Source organism: Diorhabda sublineata, chromosome 10 (assembly GCF_026230105.1).
Source record: "Diorhabda sublineata isolate icDioSubl1.1 chromosome 10, icDioSubl1.1, whole genome shotgun sequence".
NCBI classification, from domain to species: Eukaryota; Metazoa; Arthropoda; class Insecta; order Coleoptera; family Chrysomelidae; genus Diorhabda; species Diorhabda sublineata.
The window spans coordinates 18,025,560-18,044,621 of record NC_079483.1 but is presented as its reverse complement, the minus strand read 5'-3'; the positions used below and the strand labels follow the sequence as shown (position 1 = coordinate 18,044,621).

The window sequence follows — 19,062 nt, the reverse complement described above, 5'->3', positions numbered from 1 at the left end:
CTCATCGGTAATCACGTCTACGTTTAGCACAAAATCATCTGAATATGCCTCGATGGTGGCGGCTGAAGAAGTGTCCAAAGACCAAGAGAGCGGTTTGTAGATTGCTGCTGTGAAGACCGGAGTGCTTATGAAGGTGGTTCCTGCATGATCTGGGGTGCAATTTCCATAGGAGCGCGAACCGATCCTGTGTTCATTTGTACGGGCGACGGTCTTCACGGTTTAAGGGCTGATATTAGCCATTCATGTGGTACGTCAACTACATTGGAAACGAATTTACCTGATAATGCAAATCCCCGCACGTCGCGAGAATCGTGCAGGATTACATTGCAGAAGTCAGTTTTAGAGTTATGGAGTGACCATCATATAGTTCTGACCTAAATCCGATAGAACATTTATGGAATGAGCTGAAAAAACTTTCTACCCCAAACTCGATCCCAGAGCTTTATTATAAAAAATTCTTTTGTATCTCATACAAGTATTTTTGTGTTTTTTATTTCAAAGTTTGAAGTACTTCGGTGTATGTAGGATTAAATAAATGCAAAAGTTTTTCATGTAGAAATTTACAAGATTTCGACAACTTCAATTCAAAAAGTTTCGTATGTTAATAGATTTAATCAAACTTCTTGATTGTGGGCACGAAAAAGATATACAGGGTGTTTTGATGCTTCTTGATAAAAGTAAAAAATTTGTTTATAAGTGTGTTATTAAAAAGGTTTATGAAATTAAAAAAAAACAAGCTACAAACTGTCCAACTTTGTGTGAAAATTCAGTGGTATCTTAATCAAAAAGTTTGTCAATTAATTCTTATGTTTAAAATTTTATTTTAATACTTTTTAAGAAAAAAACAAAAACTTCTAAATAGATAATATTGAAAGTGTAAAAACGTTTCTATAGAATAAATTCTTAAGAAGACTTTAATTTGTTCAAGGCAAATTAGATCATTCTGAATATGATTAAAACGTATCTAAACAAGTCTCTAATAGCTGTAAACAATCCCGAACACATCAGGATAGACATATAAACCAAACGATACATTTGAAGAAATTCATTCGATAAGAATTAGATAAGTGTTTAGTAATTAATCCTGGTGTATAGTTTAGTGAATAGTTTAGTGAATAGTTTCGTGTACTAAGCGTTAGTATATAAGTGAATTAAGTAAGTCGTTTGTATAAATCCACCACACTAGCTAAAACAATTTAAATAAATAGGAAAAACATTACTTTAGTGTCAGAAGTGGGATTAATATGAATAAGTAAAAATAACATTACATTATAAACTGTCTCACTTAAATATGCGTGGTCCACATATCTCTAATTTTTTTATGGAAATGGAAGGAGAAAAATACTAACTAATTGATGTCAACAGATAGATTTCTGTTTACAGAAAGTTTATCCTCCTTATCTCTGACAACCGCGAATAGAACCTTCTGGATGTGATCATAAAAATCCATTTGAACAATCCACTTTTGACCTTCGAGATTCTACGCTGCTCGATGGGGGCAGTACATGCAATCAAGAACCTTTCGGATCCTTATACAGTGTGATATAGTAATATAACACTAGACCCAGTTGAAATCTCACACAATAAACTTGTAGACCTCGTTTCTAGAACTTTCTAGAGCTCTTACCAGCTCGTTCAGAATCCCAGATACGCCTCCGCTCAATAGACCAGAAATTTCGTATTTATGCGAGTGGTTTACAATTTCCTTGTCCTTTGAGCACGTCTCTTCAGACCTCCGGCATCAACCTCGAATTTCCTCGTATTCGATGATACATAATAAAAAAAATTGAATTGAACACTGAATTTATAATTTGGGGAATTAGTAAAAAAAGAAGAAGTTGGTTAATGCCAGAGCTTATTAAGCGGTCTGTTTTGCAAAAGACAAAGCTCACTATGCCACTTTGTCCTTTCATTAGATTTGAGCACTTTGTAAATGTAACTTGAGCTTGATTGTAATATCAAAGACTGTTTCACTGGCGGCACGATTTCGCGGTCTCGGGTATGAAATAATTATAAACCATATCCTTTATGTTAGAGGAAAAATCAATATTTATTGCGAGATTATGTATTATTAACTAGCATTTATTTAATGTAGTGTTCGCTTTTTTGGACATTTAGTGAAGTGCGACAACACTGACTAGCGAGGAAAGATTAATTGCAACACGTAAACGAAGCAGATACCATTCGTGTTGGACAGACGATGTTAAAGAGTTGTTTAAAATGATTAAGAAAATAAGCATCGGGATTTAACTACGCTAAGAAAAAAGTATTTCAAAAGGATTTGTAGAACTGGCAATGGAATACATCTTCTTCGTCGAAAGACGCAAAACTGACAAGGGATTGGCAAGAATAATTTAGTATATTCAATGTGGATTCCTGTGGAATGAAAACACCAAGAAAAACAGCAAGAACATTCCTCATTTGCAAAAAGTATCTCCAATTTGATACCGTTGAATCTAAAGAGACTCCTAGTACTAACACCAAACTACGCATTCTCGTTAGTTTCCCTTCAATGAGTATCAAGAAGTTGTTACATACCAACACTCAATAAAGATGGCGCTGTCGTTGTCAAATCCATTTTGCGTTTAATAAGTACCAGCTTTCAAAAAACTATGTGTGAAATTTCAGTCAGAAAGAACCGACATTCATTTATCATCATCTGAGTGGACTGCAGCCGGTGAATCACGTCCGAAGAATCCAAATGCACAACAATCAACATTTAAGGTTACGGTTTCAGAATATTGTTCATCAACTATATCCAAAACAGAGAAATAATCAATAGAAAGTATTACATAGAGTTGTTGGATCGTTTGAATGCAGAAATCAAGGAAAAACGGCCTCATGTATCGAAGACGGTCAAATTGAACGAATTACACTTCGAATTGGTTACTCATCCATCGTATAGTCCATATCTAGTCCCTAGTGGCTACTGGCTTTTCTCTGATCTCAAAAAAATGCCAAATTAAGCTCAAACTGAAGTCTATTTTGAGGCAGAAGACAAATCCTTCTACATGCACCGCATAGAGAAGTTAGAGAAGCGTTGGAATGATTGTATTGGTCTTGAAGGAAATTACATTGATAAAGAAAATCGTTTTTCGCAACAAAATGTGTTTTTTAATTATTGAGTGATACTATTTACTCGAAATTCACGAGTTCAGATTGATTGCTAAGGAAAAGAAGTCTCATAAACTGTTTTTTGGCAACAAAATGTGATTTTTATTTATTGAGTGATACTATTTACTCGAAATTCACGAGTTCAGATTGATTGCGAAGGAAAAGAAGTCTCATAAACTGGTTTTTGGCAACAAATTGTGTTTTTTATTTATTCAGTGATACTATTTACTCGAAATTCACGAGTTCAGATTGATTGCTAAGGAAAAGAAGTCTCATAAACTGTTTTTTGGCAACAAAATGTGATTTTTATTTATTGAGTGATACTATTTACTCGAAATTCACGAGTTCAGATTGATTGCGAAGGAAAAGAAGTCTCATAAACTGGTTTTTGGCAACAAATTGTGTTTTTTATTTATTCAGTGATACTATTTACTCGAAATTCACGAGTTCAGATTGATTGCTAAGGAAAAGAAGTCTCATAAACTGTTTTTTGGCAACAAAATGTGATTTTTATTTATTGAGTGATACTATTTACTCGAAATTCACGAGTTCAGATTGATTGCGAAGGAAAAGAAGTCTCATAAACTGTTTTTTGGCAACAAAATGTGATTTTTATTTATTGAGTGATACTATTTACTCGAAATTCACGAGTTCAGATTGATTGCTAAGGAAAAGAAGTCTCATAAACTGTTTTTTGGCAACAAAATGTGATTTTTATTTATTGAGTGATACTATTTACTCGAAATTCACGAGTTCAGATTGATTGCGAAGGAAAAGAAGTCTCATAAACTGGTTTTTGGCAACAAATTGTGTTTTTTATTTATTCAGTGATACTATTTACTCGAAATTCACGAGTTCAGATTGATTGCTAAGGAAAAGAAGTCTCATAAACTGTTTTTTGGCAACAAAATGTGATTTTTATTTATTGAGTGATACTATTTACTCGAAATTCACGAGTTCAGATTGATTGCGAAGGAAAAGAAGTCTCATAAACTGGTTTTTGGCAACAAATTGTGTTTTTTATTTATTCAGTGATACTATTTACTCGAAATTCACGAGTTCAGATTGATTGCTAAGGAAAAGAAGTCTCATAAACTGTTTTTTTGGCAACAAAATGTGATTTTTATTTATTGAGTGATACTATTTACTCGAAATTCACGAGTTCAGATTGATTGCGAAGGAAAAGAAGTCTCATAAACTGGTTTTTGGCAACAAATTGTATTTTTTATTTATTCAGTGATACTATTTACTCGAAATTCACGAGTTCAGATTGATTGCTAAGGAAAAGAAGTCTCATAAACTGTTTTTTGGCAACAAAATGTGATTTTTATTTATTGAGTGATACTATTTACTCGAAATTCACGAGTTCAGATTGATTGCGAAGGAAAAGAAGTCTCATAAACTGGTTTTTGGCAACAAATTGTGTTTTTTATTTATTCAGTGATACTATTTACTCGAAATTCACGAGTTCAGATTGATTGCTAAGGAAAAGAAGTCTCATAAACTGTTTTTTGGCAACAAAATGTGATTTTTATTTATTGAGTGATACTATTTACTCGAAATTCACGAGTTCAGATTGATTGCGAAGGAAAAGAAGTCTCATAAACTGGTTTTTGGCAACAAAATGTGATTTTTATTTATTGAGTGATACTATTTACTCGAAATTCACGAGTTCAGATTGATTGCGAAGGAAAAGAAGTCTCATAAACTGTTTTTTGGCAACAAAATGTGATTTTTATTTATTGAGTGATACTATTTACTCGAAATTCACGAGTTCAGATTGATTGCGAAGGAAAAGAAGTCTCATAAACTGGTTTTTGGCAACAAATTGTGTTTTTTATTTATTCAGTGATACTATTTACTCGAAATTCACGAGTTCAGATTGATTGCTAAGGAAAAGAAGTCTCATAAACTGTTTTTTGGCAACAAAATGTGATTTTTATTTATTGAGTGATACTATTTACTCGAAATTCACGAGTTCAGATTGATTGCGAAGGAAAAGAAGTCTCATAAACTGGTTTTTGGCAACAAATTGTGTTTTTTATTTATTCAGTGATACTATTTACTCGAAATTCACGAGTTCAGATTGATTGCTAAGGAAAAGAAGTCTCATAAACTGTTTTTTGGCAACAAAATGTGATTTTTATTTATTGAGTGATACTATTTACTCGAAATTCACGAGTTCAGATTGATTGCGAAGGAAAAGAAGTCTCATAAACTGTTTTTTGGCAACAAAATGTGATTTTTATTTATTGAGTGATACTATTTACTCGAAATTCACGAGTTCAGATTGATTGCGAAGGAAAAGAAGTCTCATAAACTGGTTTTTGGCAACAAATTGTGTTTTTTATTTATTCAGTGATACTATTTACTCGAAATTCACGAGTTCAGATTGATTGCTAAGGAAAAGAAGTCTCATAAACTGTTTTTTGGCAACAAAATGTGATTTTTATTTATTGAGTGATACTATTTACTCGAAATTCACGAGTTCAGATTGATTGCGAAGGAAAAGAAGTCTCATAAACTGTTTTTTGGCAACAAAATGTGATTTTTATTTATTGAGTGATACTATTTACTCGAAATTCACGAGTTCAGATTGATTGCGAAGGAAAAGAAGTCTCATAAACTGGTTTTTGGCAACAAATTGTGTTTTTTATTTATTCAGTGATACTATTTACTCGAAATTCACGAGTTCAGATTGATTGCTAAGGAAAAGAAGTCTCATAAACTGTTTTTTGGCAACAAAATGTGATTTTTATTTATTGAGTGATACTATTTACTCGAAATTCACGAGTTCAGATTGATTGCGAAGGAAAAGAAGTCTCATAAACTGGTTTTTGGCAACAAATTGTGTTTTTTATTTATTCAGTGATACTATTTACTCGAAATTCACGAGTTCAGATTGATTGCTAAGGAAAAGAAGTCTCATAAACTGTTTTTTGGCAACAAAATGTGATTTTTATTTATTGAGTGATACTATTTACTCGAAATTCACGAGTTCAGATTGATTGCGAAGGAAAAGAAGTCTCATAAACTGTTTTTTGGCAACAAAATGTGATTTTTATTTATTGAGTGATACTATTTACTCGAAATTCACGAGTTCAGATTGATTGCGAAGGAAAAGAAGTCTCATAAACTGGTTTTTGGCAACAAATTGTGTTTTTTATTTATTCAGTGATACTATTTACTCGAAATTCACGAGTTCAGATTGATTGCTAAGGAAAAGAAGTCTCATAAACTGTTTTTTGGCAACAAAATGTGATTTTTATTTATTGAGTGATACTATTTACTCGAAATTCACGAGTTCAGATTGATTGCGAAGGAAAAGAAGTCTCATAAACTGTTTTTTGGCAACAAAATGTGATTTTTATTTATTGAGTGATACTATTTACTCGAAATTCACGAGTTCAGATTGATTGCGAAGGAAAAGAAGTCTCATAAACTGGTTTTTGGCAACAAATTGTGTTTTTTATTTATTCAGTGATACTATTTACTCGAAATTCACGAGTTCAGATTGATTGCTAAGGAAAAGAAGTCTCATAAACTGTTTTTTGGCAACAAAATGTGATTTTTATTTATTGAGTGATACTATTTACTCGAAATTCACGAGTTCAGATTGATTGCGAAGGAAAAGAAGTCTCATAAACTGGTTTTTGGCAACAAATTGTGTTTTTTATTTATTCAGTGATACTATTTACTCGAAATTCACGAGTTCAGATTGATTGCTAAGGAAAAGAAGTCTCATAAACTGTTTTTTGGCAACAAAATGTGATTTTTATTTATTGAGTGATACTATTTACTCGAAATTCACGAGTTCAGATTGATTGCGAAGGAAAAGAAGTCTCATAAACTGGTTTTTGGCAACAAATTGTGTTTTTTATTTATTCAGTGATACTATTTACTCGAAATTCACGAGTTCAGATTGATTGCTAAGGAAAAGAAGTCTCATAAACTGTTTTTTGGCAACAAAATGTGATTTTTATTTATTGAGTGATACTATTTACTCGAAATTCACGAGTTCAGATTGATTGCGAAGGAAAAGAAGTCTCATAAACTGGTTTTTGGCAACAAATTGTGTTTTTTATTTATTCAGTGATACTATTTACTCGAAATTCACGAGTTCAGATTGATTGCTAAGGAAAAGAAGTCTCATAAACTGTTTTTTGGCAACAAAATGTGATTTTTATTTATTGAGTGATACTATTTACTCGAAATTCACGAGTTCAGATTGATTGCGAAGGAAAAGAAGTCTCATAAACTGGTTTTTGGCAACAAATTGTGTTTTTTATTTATTCAGTGATACTATTTACTCGAAATTCACGAGTTCAGATTGATTGCTAAGGAAAAGAAGTCTCATAAACTGTTTTTTGGCAACAAAATGTGATTTTTATTTATTGAGTGATACTATTTACTCGAAATTCACGAGTTCAGATTGATTGCTAAGGAAAAGAAGTCTCATAAACTGTTTTTTGGCAACAAAATGTGATTTTTATTTATTGAGTGATACTATTTACTCGAAATTCACGAGTTCAGATTGATTGCGAAGGAAAAGAAGTCTCATAAACTGGTTTTTGGCAACAAATTGTGTTTTTTATTTATTCAGTGATACTATTTACTCGAAATTCACGAGTTCAGATTGATTGCTAAGGAAAAGAAGTCTCATAAACTGTTTTTTGGCAACAAAATGTGATTTTTATTTATTGAGTGATACTATTTACTCGAAATTCACGAGTTCAGATTGATTGCGAAGGAAAAGAAGTTTCATAAACATATAGAAGCTTATATCTAATTCACAGATATTGGAATTCACTATAACTCTGGAACTGGAACAGCTCTGATAGAATTGACGACAATCAATGGTCTAAGACAGCGGTTTAAGAAGAAGGATCTTCTTTAGAAGTAAAATTGCATTTATTTTTCATTTTTTCACAATCAATTATATAGATTTTGAAAATATTATCAGCGTTCGCTTGAACTAGATAAAATACTTTCAATGAATTGTAAAAATAAATCTTGAAAGAAATAAATGTTAGTGCAATTATTTCACATCAATACAAAAAGATCGGGGATCAAAAATAGTCGATTATTGACGAATGGGGCATTAGGGTCCATTAGCTTTCATCTTTTTGTTAGAGAAAAGGCTATTAGGCTTTGAAAAAGTCTCTCTTTCATTATACGTCAACGGCAAATTTTACACAATTATTTCTAACATGTTATTAATTATTTCGATGTTAATCTAATATGAATTTCGGTTGGAACGAGTTGCGTAACAAAATTCAATGTTTAATATATTTATAACAGAACGTGTCGTGATGCTACAACACGTTCAGTCTCATTAGATAAACATGAAAATTACTCCGCTGTAAAACAATTCAATAAAACAAAAATTGATCTAATTGCAAATCGGATTTGGTATATTAATAAATTATGAAAACTACAGGAAAATTTATAAACTGAGCTTTATATTATTCATCTACATATTACAAATATTTTTTGAAGAAAAAACGATATACAGGGTCTGTTCTGAAAATAGTAGGAGTGTGTTCGAGAGAGGAGCGCTCTGCGAGCGCACAATTGAAGAAGAGGGATACTGAAGGCGCGGGAAAAAGTAGATAATCAGCTCCCTGTCGCTGAAGACAACTGATCGCTTGTACTCTATCGCAATGACTCGGAGATTCATGTAGCAGCGACCAAATTTTGAATAGAGCTCAGTAAAACGGACAAAGACACTTCCGACATGATTAAGGAGTCCTAAAGTTGTACTGTCATGGTTAGATCGGGTGTTTTTAAGCTGCACAACTTGATCCGAGAAGGTAGGCAAACATTGGAAGACGACGACGGCTCTGGAACGCACTTCGACCAGCAAAAGCAACGAAAATGAGTCGGGATTGAAAAATCGCGCTAAGTTTCTGCCACGAATCTCGTTAGAGAAGCAAAAGGCGATCTTTTTTCTATTCCCAAGAAAATAATTCACGTTCAAGGGGAAGCACCACACATCGGTAGAGGCCGTGGCGTAGAAGCTGATCAGCACTCCGTTCCAGGAGTTCATGGAGACGTACGAAGCTGATGCGGAAGGAGCTATTTTGAAAAATTTCAATCGTTTTTATTATTACCATTAATAAATGTTTAAAAAACATGCACTTTTCTTTCAAAACGAGAAGCGATGTTCCTGTTCCTGTTGGAACCAGAAGTTCATCAATCCATGTTCTACAAAAACTTGTCAATTCTGGATTTGTGAAATTGTTTCTAAGTATATCAACAACAAATAGAAAGCTTTAATATGTGACTATCAGTTTTTGCTGTTAATAAATATGGAAATGAATGGATTGAAGCTTTGGCAGACGTAAATAACGAAGCAGACTGATACTTTCGCTAAATTATCACTTGATGTTTTAGTTTGGATATAAAATCAATCCCATGTTCAGTAATTCATTATCATTAATAATTTTTTTTAAGAGGTGGATTTAATTTATTTAACCGACGTTAATTTACTGGACTAATCAAAGTAGTTTTAATACGTACTGATTAACAAGTGAGTAATTATAAAAATATCATCAATTATTCGAAAAATCTCAACTGTTAATTATAATTTAATGCACAATCAGAGCACCAAAAAAAAATTAGTTGGCAGCTAAAAGGAGGAAAATAAGTTGATTAATTAAAACGTTTTAGATTAGACGTCAGGAACAGATAATATTTTACGTTCAACAGAAAAACTCGTGATGAATTGTTATTTTGCGGCGTAGCCAAGGATAAATCGAAATTGAGTAACCTTAGGAATTTCAAAAACAACCGTTTCAACTTTTTTATTCACAAAGAAATACCAAACTTCGTATTTATACTCGTACGACTTTTTTACCTTGTTTTAATTAACTTGATATGTATTTATCTATGTAAATGCATCTTTAAACTCCATTTTCGAGTATTTCAAAACCTCAGATTAATTTGAAATTTTGAGGATACAATAATTAATATTCAATGCATGGAATAACCTCAAATAAGTTTAAGTAAGAAAGGGGGTCGTGTTGGAAAAGGATTTTAGTCTTATGTTTGGCAATATAAAGTTTTTTTTGCACGAAAAACGAGGTTTTTCCCAATAGGTGAATTGGAAGACGTGGAACGATCGAATGGCCGGCTAGATCCCCCGATTTAACTCCGTCCACTAGTTACATCATCACCTTATAATCTATTCATTAAATTTCAAAATATTAAATTGTCTTTCGTAAGTATGTGTGGGTGTATTATGTTATTTTACAACAAATATTTTTGGCCGCCTAGATCGATCAAAAGCTGGTACAGTCCAAGGTAAATATTCGGTACAAAATCAGTAGACATACATTGTATCGCTAGAGATAAATACTATTTGCTTCGTATTGTATTCCATAAATTTCACATATGGTGTAAAAACCATCAAATAGTTTAATACGAGTTATGTTTATTACCACATAAACTAAACTACCTACTTTTAAAACAACCATTTTAAAGCCAATATAAAAAATGCGACGTCTGGTCATCAATATTCACTCTAGAGTCCAAATTTATGAAGATTATAAAATGCCACTCTATTTTGTTATCCTGTATCGTTTTTATCGATCAAATAACAGAAGACCAATAAAGTATATTAATACCTACACATTAGACAAGAAAAGTGAGGTTATTAAGGCCGACAGGGCTCGTATTCTATAACTTAAAACGATTCGTTTCAAACGACCTTATGGTCAGATTTAGGCATAATTTATTAACATCTAAAAAATAATTCTCATCAAGTTGACTCTTCATTTATATTTGATCTATTGTGTACCAGTTTGTCAAACAGCAACCACTACTTAAGTGTCTGGTAATCTTTGTTAATGAATTGCCTCGTTTCGTGGTGCTCGACGGTTGCCTTCGGTTCTGTAAAGAAGCGACAAAAGCTGTCTGTAATCTCTCCGATGTTCTTCAGATGGTAGTTCATCAAACAGTGTCCAATAAGCATACCAGTAACTACCCATAGCCCGTCTATTGTCCTAGACCTGGGACCTTATTCCATGTTTCTGATTTCCTCTCGTTTTCCCAATTTTTTAAGACCAGGACTTGATAACTTTTTAGGAAAAAGTTTGTGGTCGTATGAAAGGAGTTATCCCGCCTTATTTGCTTGTTACTTTAAATCGGCATAGCTGTAGATACTGCTCACGTAACAATCCTTATTGGATGCGTGAATCCCACACCTAATATCTCGAAAAAATGATATGCTGTTGTTGTTATTTAATAAAAAAGGCTGCAATGTATTTTTATATGTTTTTTATTATAGAAAGCTTCAAACATTGAAGATTAGAATCACACCATGATTTAAGGGTGATTAGGTCACTAGATATGATCCTATGAAGTACCTTGATATCAGGGTTGCTCCAAGAGAAACTAGTATCGTTTGAAAATAGATATAATTTATTACTGATGTCCAGATAGTGATTCTTAGTGATTGGTTGGGCTTTGACTGTTGATATAATGTAGTAACTGAAATTATTATTTTATTTGATTTTATCTTTGCTTTGGTGAGCATCAATGACACCGTATTCTAATAAAAGAAATAGTAATACGAAATGTCTGTTAAAAAAAGCGCCATCATTAGAATCAACATAAAAGATGTCTAACTGTGAATCAATCAGTTCAACATTTGGCATACGTGCAAAAAGCTAAAGATTATTTTTTTTATTTTCGTTTATTTACTTTAACGAATAAACATATTCATCAGTCGGTTTCTACTGAAGTAATTTATGAATTGAAATAATTAAGCATAATTGTTTATATAACAAAAATTCGGTGGATAAATTTATAGACAAAAAAAGAGGTTGAAATGCGGTAAAAATTAGAATTTCTTAGATCGCAGAATTTAAGTTCTACAACAACTGTTGCCCTAAATATCGTGACATTGTTCAACATTCTTTTTTACAACATTTTCTTGTCTTTACGTGTTCCCAAACAATCGGCAACAGGTTTGAAGAAACTCGACCTGTTGGTTCGCTGGTAACTTGAATCACCTGCCACTCAATGGCTTCAATGGAAGAAGGTTATTTTGGAGAACCCTATTACACTCAAGTAGTTCGATTAGTGCCTGCCTCTTTGTTTATAAGCCACGTCTGCTTGTCGAGTAGATCACGGGAATACTGCTTTAGGTGGGATTATGCTGGACAGGAGAATTTGCGTCGTAATATCGATAAAACATAAATCGGCATAGCTGTAGATACTGCTCACGTAACAATCCTCATTGGATGCGTGAATCCCACACCTAATATCTCGAAAAAATGATATGCTGGGCAATATGTAACTCCCATTTCAAGAAATTGTCCACGACAAACAGGTCATCGACCTTTCTTCTATGTTCTAAGCTGTCCAAGTTTCTGGTCAACTTCGGATCGCCTCTTATGTTTGAGGGGATCATCTACAGAGTATGCTTGTGGACCGAGCTCCAAATAGGCCAGCAATAGTCTAAAGATGAGCAGATGTAATAGGATGTACATTTGCAGAAGAAGTTTTTTAAAAGTTGAACTTGAAAAGGGGATGTAGAATAGCTCATGACACTTTGTTAAAATGAAGAAATGAATATTTTAGTCAATTATATTGTTAACTTTTGAGTCAGCCATATGTGCAGAGACATGTTATTGATCATTTGGCAACCAGATGGTAATTTCTGGGGGTGTATTGCTAAACCAGATAGTCCTGCTTCATATTGTTTCTTAGATAGTTTCAATGTTTAACGTAGAAAACTTCTTTCCGTGGAAGCTGTTCTTACAGGAATAGTTAACATAATTTTCAAAGTGTCTTTGATGGAGTTTGGTAGATTAGGCACTGAAAGTTTTAGTTCCACGTCATGCTACGTCTTTGTTTCGTCCATCTTAAAGTACTAGACTTAAATCATCACAGTGCATCAAAAGCTCGATATCCGTCAAAGATTTTTAATTATTTACGTCAATCATTGTAATGAAAACATCAATTCGGAATCTATTTTCAGTGGAATCAATAGAATCATCTACAGCTTCATAATTAAACTTTTTTTTCTTTGTGGAGCATTAAAAGTCATTGAAATCTCAACTATCATTCAAAGATGTTGTGAGGAAATTCTTGGAAAGTGCTGAACTTATAAAATATGTGTTTTGAGAGGCTGAATCAAACTACTTTTGAGTGTATTTGATATTTTTTTTTTGTTTGATTATAGTATAAGTATCAAACAATTAAAAATAAAGTTTAAGTGGTTAGTAAGAACCAAACTGTCTGTCTTTATCATTTCGCTGGAAATTTTAGTAAAAATCGAAATGATCGTTTCTAAAACAGACATTAATGTGATGGAAAACGCGATAATGATAGTTGGAGTACCAGTATGATGGTACTTTTTATCAGTTCACTGAGAAGTTCAACAAGCCACTCGTAGTAGAAAAAACTACACAAGAGAAAAGAAAGTATCAAATATTATACCATATTATTGAATAAATTTTTATAAATACAAACCATGTAACGTTTCCTAGTCGATTTATAGTATGACCCTACGGTGACCCAATAATACGCAACTAATTACCAGTTCAGTGCCTTCCAGGGTTGCCAACTCCAAGCGACAGAAATCCGGGATACTAAATCAATGAATAACATTTTTTTTTTATTTTATTTATATTTATATTTTTTTGCCGCGTGTGGAATTTATCGAGCCCATAGCTGTTTAGAATTAGACAAAATAATGTCAAGTCAAATCAAACATCAAAATAATGCTGACTTAATGTCAAGAACGTAGTTCACGCAGAGTTTGTTCCTTCTGGACAGCTTTTTGATATACTGGTTTTTCCACTATGACCTGCCTACATAGTCAATCATCTCCGTTCCGCAGTTTTAAACTGATAATGACATGGTTAAGCTCCCAAGGGTGTCTGACTCACCTGACTTAAGCCTGTGTGACTTTTTTTATTTCAGCACATGAAAGGAAAGATAAAAGAACATAGATTTGACAAGGGGCTGAGTTGAGTACAAAAAATGTTTCGAACAATGAAAACAAATGGATGAATTTGAAATTAAATATATTTTCTCAAAAAATTTTGGTTATTTTTGGATTCTGCCTCGTATAATATAAAATTTGTAATCAGGTGACAAGATTAGCTATTGAAAAGTTTACAAAAATAATTTTTTTGTTCGTTTGTGTAAACGGTGCATATTTTCGAAAAATAAATAAGATTTTATTGCATTTCTATCAACTTTTTGTGTTATTTTCTAGCTGGTAAATTTGTTTTCATTTCACGCACAATCAATTGAACTGCTGATTCCTACAATCCTGTTAAAAACCGACATCGATTTGCTACTTCCACAGTCGTAAGTGTTTCTGATAGTCCGCCATAAACTTTCCGCGCAATTTCTTTCTCATCTTTAGAGACAGGCTCACGTCGCCGCGCCACGTATCACTAGATCTTTATGCTCTAAGAAACAAAAGCTAACTTTAAATCAAATCGATTCAACAGCAGGTTTTGTCAGTCTATAGAAATATTCAATTTGATACCCGCAACTATCGAAGAAAAGAGCGTTATCTCAAAAAAATATATTTTGTTATGAAAATTTTAATTGAAAAAGTAGTTTTGTAAAAAAAATATCATATAAGTTCCTTAATTTGAAGCAGAAATATAATTACAATAAAAAAATAATTACTCCATGCCAATGGCGAGATCCAAACCAGTATCCATTGCATTTCAAGACTTCAAGTGACAGTTCCGTACTGCAAAACACTTTCGGGACGTTCTGGAGTGACTCTAGCCACTTGACAGTTGACAGTTTCACTTCGATGATTTTGCATAACCTTAAAGCTTATATAGATGACTCAATAACAAACAAGATTGAAATTGCTAACAGAATACTACCACCACAAATACTAATCAATCAACAAGAGGAAACATCGAAGACACAAACAAATCTACAGAGATTCCATCAACATCTAGTAGAGATATACATATTCTATCTGCTTTCAATCCAATGAATATTCATAATTGTCCTTTTTGCAAATAATTAAGACATTGCAAATATCATTAAGTACATTACATTTTTCCTTAAATGTGACTCTAGCCACTTCAATGTTGACAGTCGACAGTTGACAGTTGAAAGTTTCACCTCGTTGATTTTGCATAACCTTGAATTTTGAATTTTCTAAAATTATTTGTTTTATCCGAATTTTTGTCTAAATCAATGAATAACAATGAATGATGGTGAAAAAGAAAATATCAGCGATGAAAAATTATTCGAATCCACTCCACCTGATCTTACCGAAGAAAGCAATGCGGCCGTTCTTAATTTGATGCCGGATAAATCTCGTGCAAGGTACGAAAAACATAAAGAACTGTTTATGAAGTGGTGTCACCAGAAAAAGGCGAAAAACCCAACGGAAAACGTAGTGCTCGCTTATTTTTCAGAAAAATCTAAAGTCTAGAAAAGTTCTACTTTATGGTCTACATTCTCAATGATTAAAAGTACTCTCGTATTAAAACAAGATATTCACATCAACATATATCCAAAAATCATCAATTTCCTGAAGAAACAAACCTGCAAAAAAATCAAAAACTGTAACCAGAGAAAATATAATAGAATTCTTGCTACATTCTTATGCGTCGTCTAAAAAATGTTGTCTACGCCGCGGTTGAAATACTACTTTGTTGGACTCGTCTGTTGCTTGCCTCGCTTCGCTCGGAATTTTGAGACTCGTTCAACAAAGTAGCACTTTCAATCGTTGGCATACAATAGTTATTTAATTTCCTCGGATAAAACAAATAATTTCAGAAAATTAAAAATTTAAGGTTATGCAAAATCATCGAAGTGAAACCGTCAACTGTCAACTGTCAACTGTTGAAGTGGTCTACTCCAGAGCGTCCCGAAAGTGCTTTGCAGTACGGAACTGTCACTTTCATTACATGGAACACTCAAAATGCAGTATGTAAATGAATACAGAACGAACAACTTTCAGATGGCGTCGTAACTATTATAAATGAGTTCATTAGAAGCGCACAAAACAATATTAAATACAATCTATATTAGATATCGACATGTATGGCGCGTTAATACCCCTTTGTTTATGATATTGATAATAACAGAAAACCGAAAGGATCTACAAGACAATTTACTAACCGGATCCAAATATTGAAAGAAGACGTTAAAGAAAAAATTCAAATCAAGGTTGATGAAGAACTTGTAGAACAAGTTAGTAACTTTCAATAAACAAAAAGAAATATCCAAAAAAACAAAAATGAAAGTGTACAAAGCAATTTTAGCATAAAGCTGTGAATATCTTGGGTATAGACAGACAGGAATAAAATTGAAACAGCAGAGATTAATTACCTCAAAAGAGTGAAATGAGTAACTAGAAATGGTAGACTAAATAACTCGCATATAAGAGAAAGGTCACCTAAAAAGGTTAGATATCACAGTACCAGTAAGTAAGACCATCAGGAACATTGGATAACACGCTTGGAAAATCTTAGACAGGATAGAAAGGTCACGGGTCAAAGTGTAGAAAAAGATAGAAAGGACTGGAAAAAGAATAAAAAGAAGACCAAGGGAAGAAATGGATAGAAGAGGAAAGCCACAGGACACGATCAAATGCAGACATTTGGTGAAGAAGATCGAGCTAACAATAACTGATTGCAATTTCAAAAAACAATTTACTAGCAACAGAAATCAATAGACTCCACATTTTTACATTAAATTTCGACCATAATTTCAGTCCCTCATGATGAATATTAATCTTTTTTGCTCTTATACATCTTCAAGTAAAGATAAAACTACTTTACAAATTGTTGTAAAAGTCCTAGTTTTATATGTAACTATAGAATCCCTTCTATTGTCCTGGAACCGACGAATCTTTTTTAGCTTTTCATCTCTATTGTTCCGCAAGCAAAGAAAACAAGGATACTTGGTGTGAAACAACTTTGTTAGCTTAAAAACAAGGTTTTAAAGATTATAAATCATATAAATATTTAGTTTTGATTAAAACCAGAACAATTATTGTTTATTCTTTCAAGTTTTATTTGAAACCAGAGCAATTGTTGTAGATTCTCCTTTCATTTTTGTATTGGTACAAAAGATAAAGTTCCTATATTATACAAATCTGTTTCATTACTAACATGTCTCAATAAGAGATCGATTTGACCGAAGAGTGATTTTTCAACAAGTGCCTTCATCGTAAAATTCATTGAAAATCACCACGAAAGAATCGGATTCATAAGAGACATGTAAATAACGTATAAAACGACTTACCAAAATACGACGTGAGAGTCTGGAGGGAAATTCACTTTCACTTTTATCAATTAAAAAGTTTGGAAACAGACATCGCGTGAGATTTTCCCGTCGTCGCGCCACCGGCAAATTCTCATATGACCCGGCGTAATCCTACCAAAGGCGGAAGGAATAATGTCGAGCGCGCCCCGTCTGCGAAAATTCTCCATGTGAAAGTTGCGGTACATGCGCATTTATAAAAGAGACGATGAGCTTACTGAAAACTACAATTTTTTATCATCGACATATCTTCCGGAAAGTGGTGAATAAGGATCATAGGATAAAATTGGGTTGACTTGTGTTTTTCATTTACTATGTATAAGCGTTGGGATAAATAATGACTAGAAACGAAAAAAAAATCTTTTTTGACGACTTTGAAACGAGGTTAATCTCGAGAGTTGAATAAATATCTTGAGCTACGAATCAATAAGGAAACAGTACATCCAATTTCCAATCCAATACTTCTAGAGTTCTAGTGACCAAGGATAGCGCATAACTCATCTATCATTAATTTAAGATACACTAGCATGTTCTATGCGCTCTTTCCATTTCCTACTATGATCAATGTTGCATCCCCAGCGTTCTAAAACTGTGGAGTTATTAATTGAAGAAGTTAACTGCATTCAGAAAGACATAACGCCTAATACAGACGAGTGAATAGCTTCCTTTTCGCGAATTTCTAGTAGTTCAGGATGATTTGAACTGAATAAAAAATTTAAAAGATTAAAATTGGACTGCAAGCTTCAAAAGAGGTAAATTTCCCATTGAAGATGATGACCGATCGGGAAGACCAGGTTTCTGAGTCAGTCTACACTGAATATTTCATACGAACGCGTTCATCATAAAGTTTACGGCAATTTGGAGATGAGGAAAATTGCTGCAAATTGGATCCCCAAATGTTTGAATGTCGACAAAAAGCGTGCAAGGGTAGAAGTATCCGAATTGTTACTATAGATGAGACTTGGGTACATTTCTACGAACCAGAAACAAAGCAACAACCGATAGAATTGGGACACTCCGGTTCTCCAAAACCTAAAAAGTTTCATGTCCAAAAATCTGCTGGAAAAGTTCTGACCACTCCACGGGAAAAAATGAAATAGAAAAGCGGGTAACACCCCCTCTTATTTACCAGATTTGACTCCGTCCGGCTAGCATCTCTTTCTCTAACTTAAATAAAGTTTAAAAGGTCGTAAATTTTCTTCCAACGAAGAGGTAATAAAAACTTGGAGGTTTGGTTCGCAGAGCGAGAAGAAACATTTTTTTTTGGAAGGTCTAGAGACGTTGCAGGTTCGCTGTAATAAATGTATCTGTTACGTCCCAAGCCCGATCTTGTACGGAGTCGAGCTTCGTACAATGAATTTGTACGAAGTCCGATCTGTACAAGCCATTTTGTACGAAGCCGAGATTGGCGGACTTCGGACAGAGATGATTGTACGAAGTCGACTCTGTACAACGCTGGTTGTACTGAGTCGGAGCATCGATACTCACTCGGTAATGAGCGCGCTATTAAGATGTTAGTAAACACAAACGTAGTTATTGTAATTGAAAGTATGTTCTCCGGCTAGTTGGTTACCATCTATTGTTAGGTTAGGTTGCGTGTACTACTTCGGAATAGCGCGCTCATTACCGAGTGAGTATCGATGCTCCGACTCAGTACAACCAGCGTTGTACAGAGTCGAC

The 19,062-nt window shown here is 33.3% G+C and overlaps 1 protein-coding gene across 4 annotated transcripts in view; it reads right to left on the bottom strand.

The window, feature by feature from the left end:
- LOC130449574 (somatostatin receptor type 2-like) overlaps nucleotides 1-17,516 on the bottom strand; it is a 231,419-nt gene extending 213,903 nt beyond the window's left edge. For 2 of the 4 annotated variants that reach the window (XM_056787497.1, XM_056787496.1), the window contains exon 1: nucleotides 17,365-17,497. The gene's annotated coding sequence lies outside the window, so the exon portion shown is untranslated. Of the gene's footprint in view, nucleotides 1-17,364 lie in introns of all 4 variants that reach the window. The other 2 variants (XM_056787500.1, XM_056787499.1) reach the window with 2 other exon arrangements.
- Nucleotides 17,517-19,062: the final 1,546 nt, after the last annotated feature.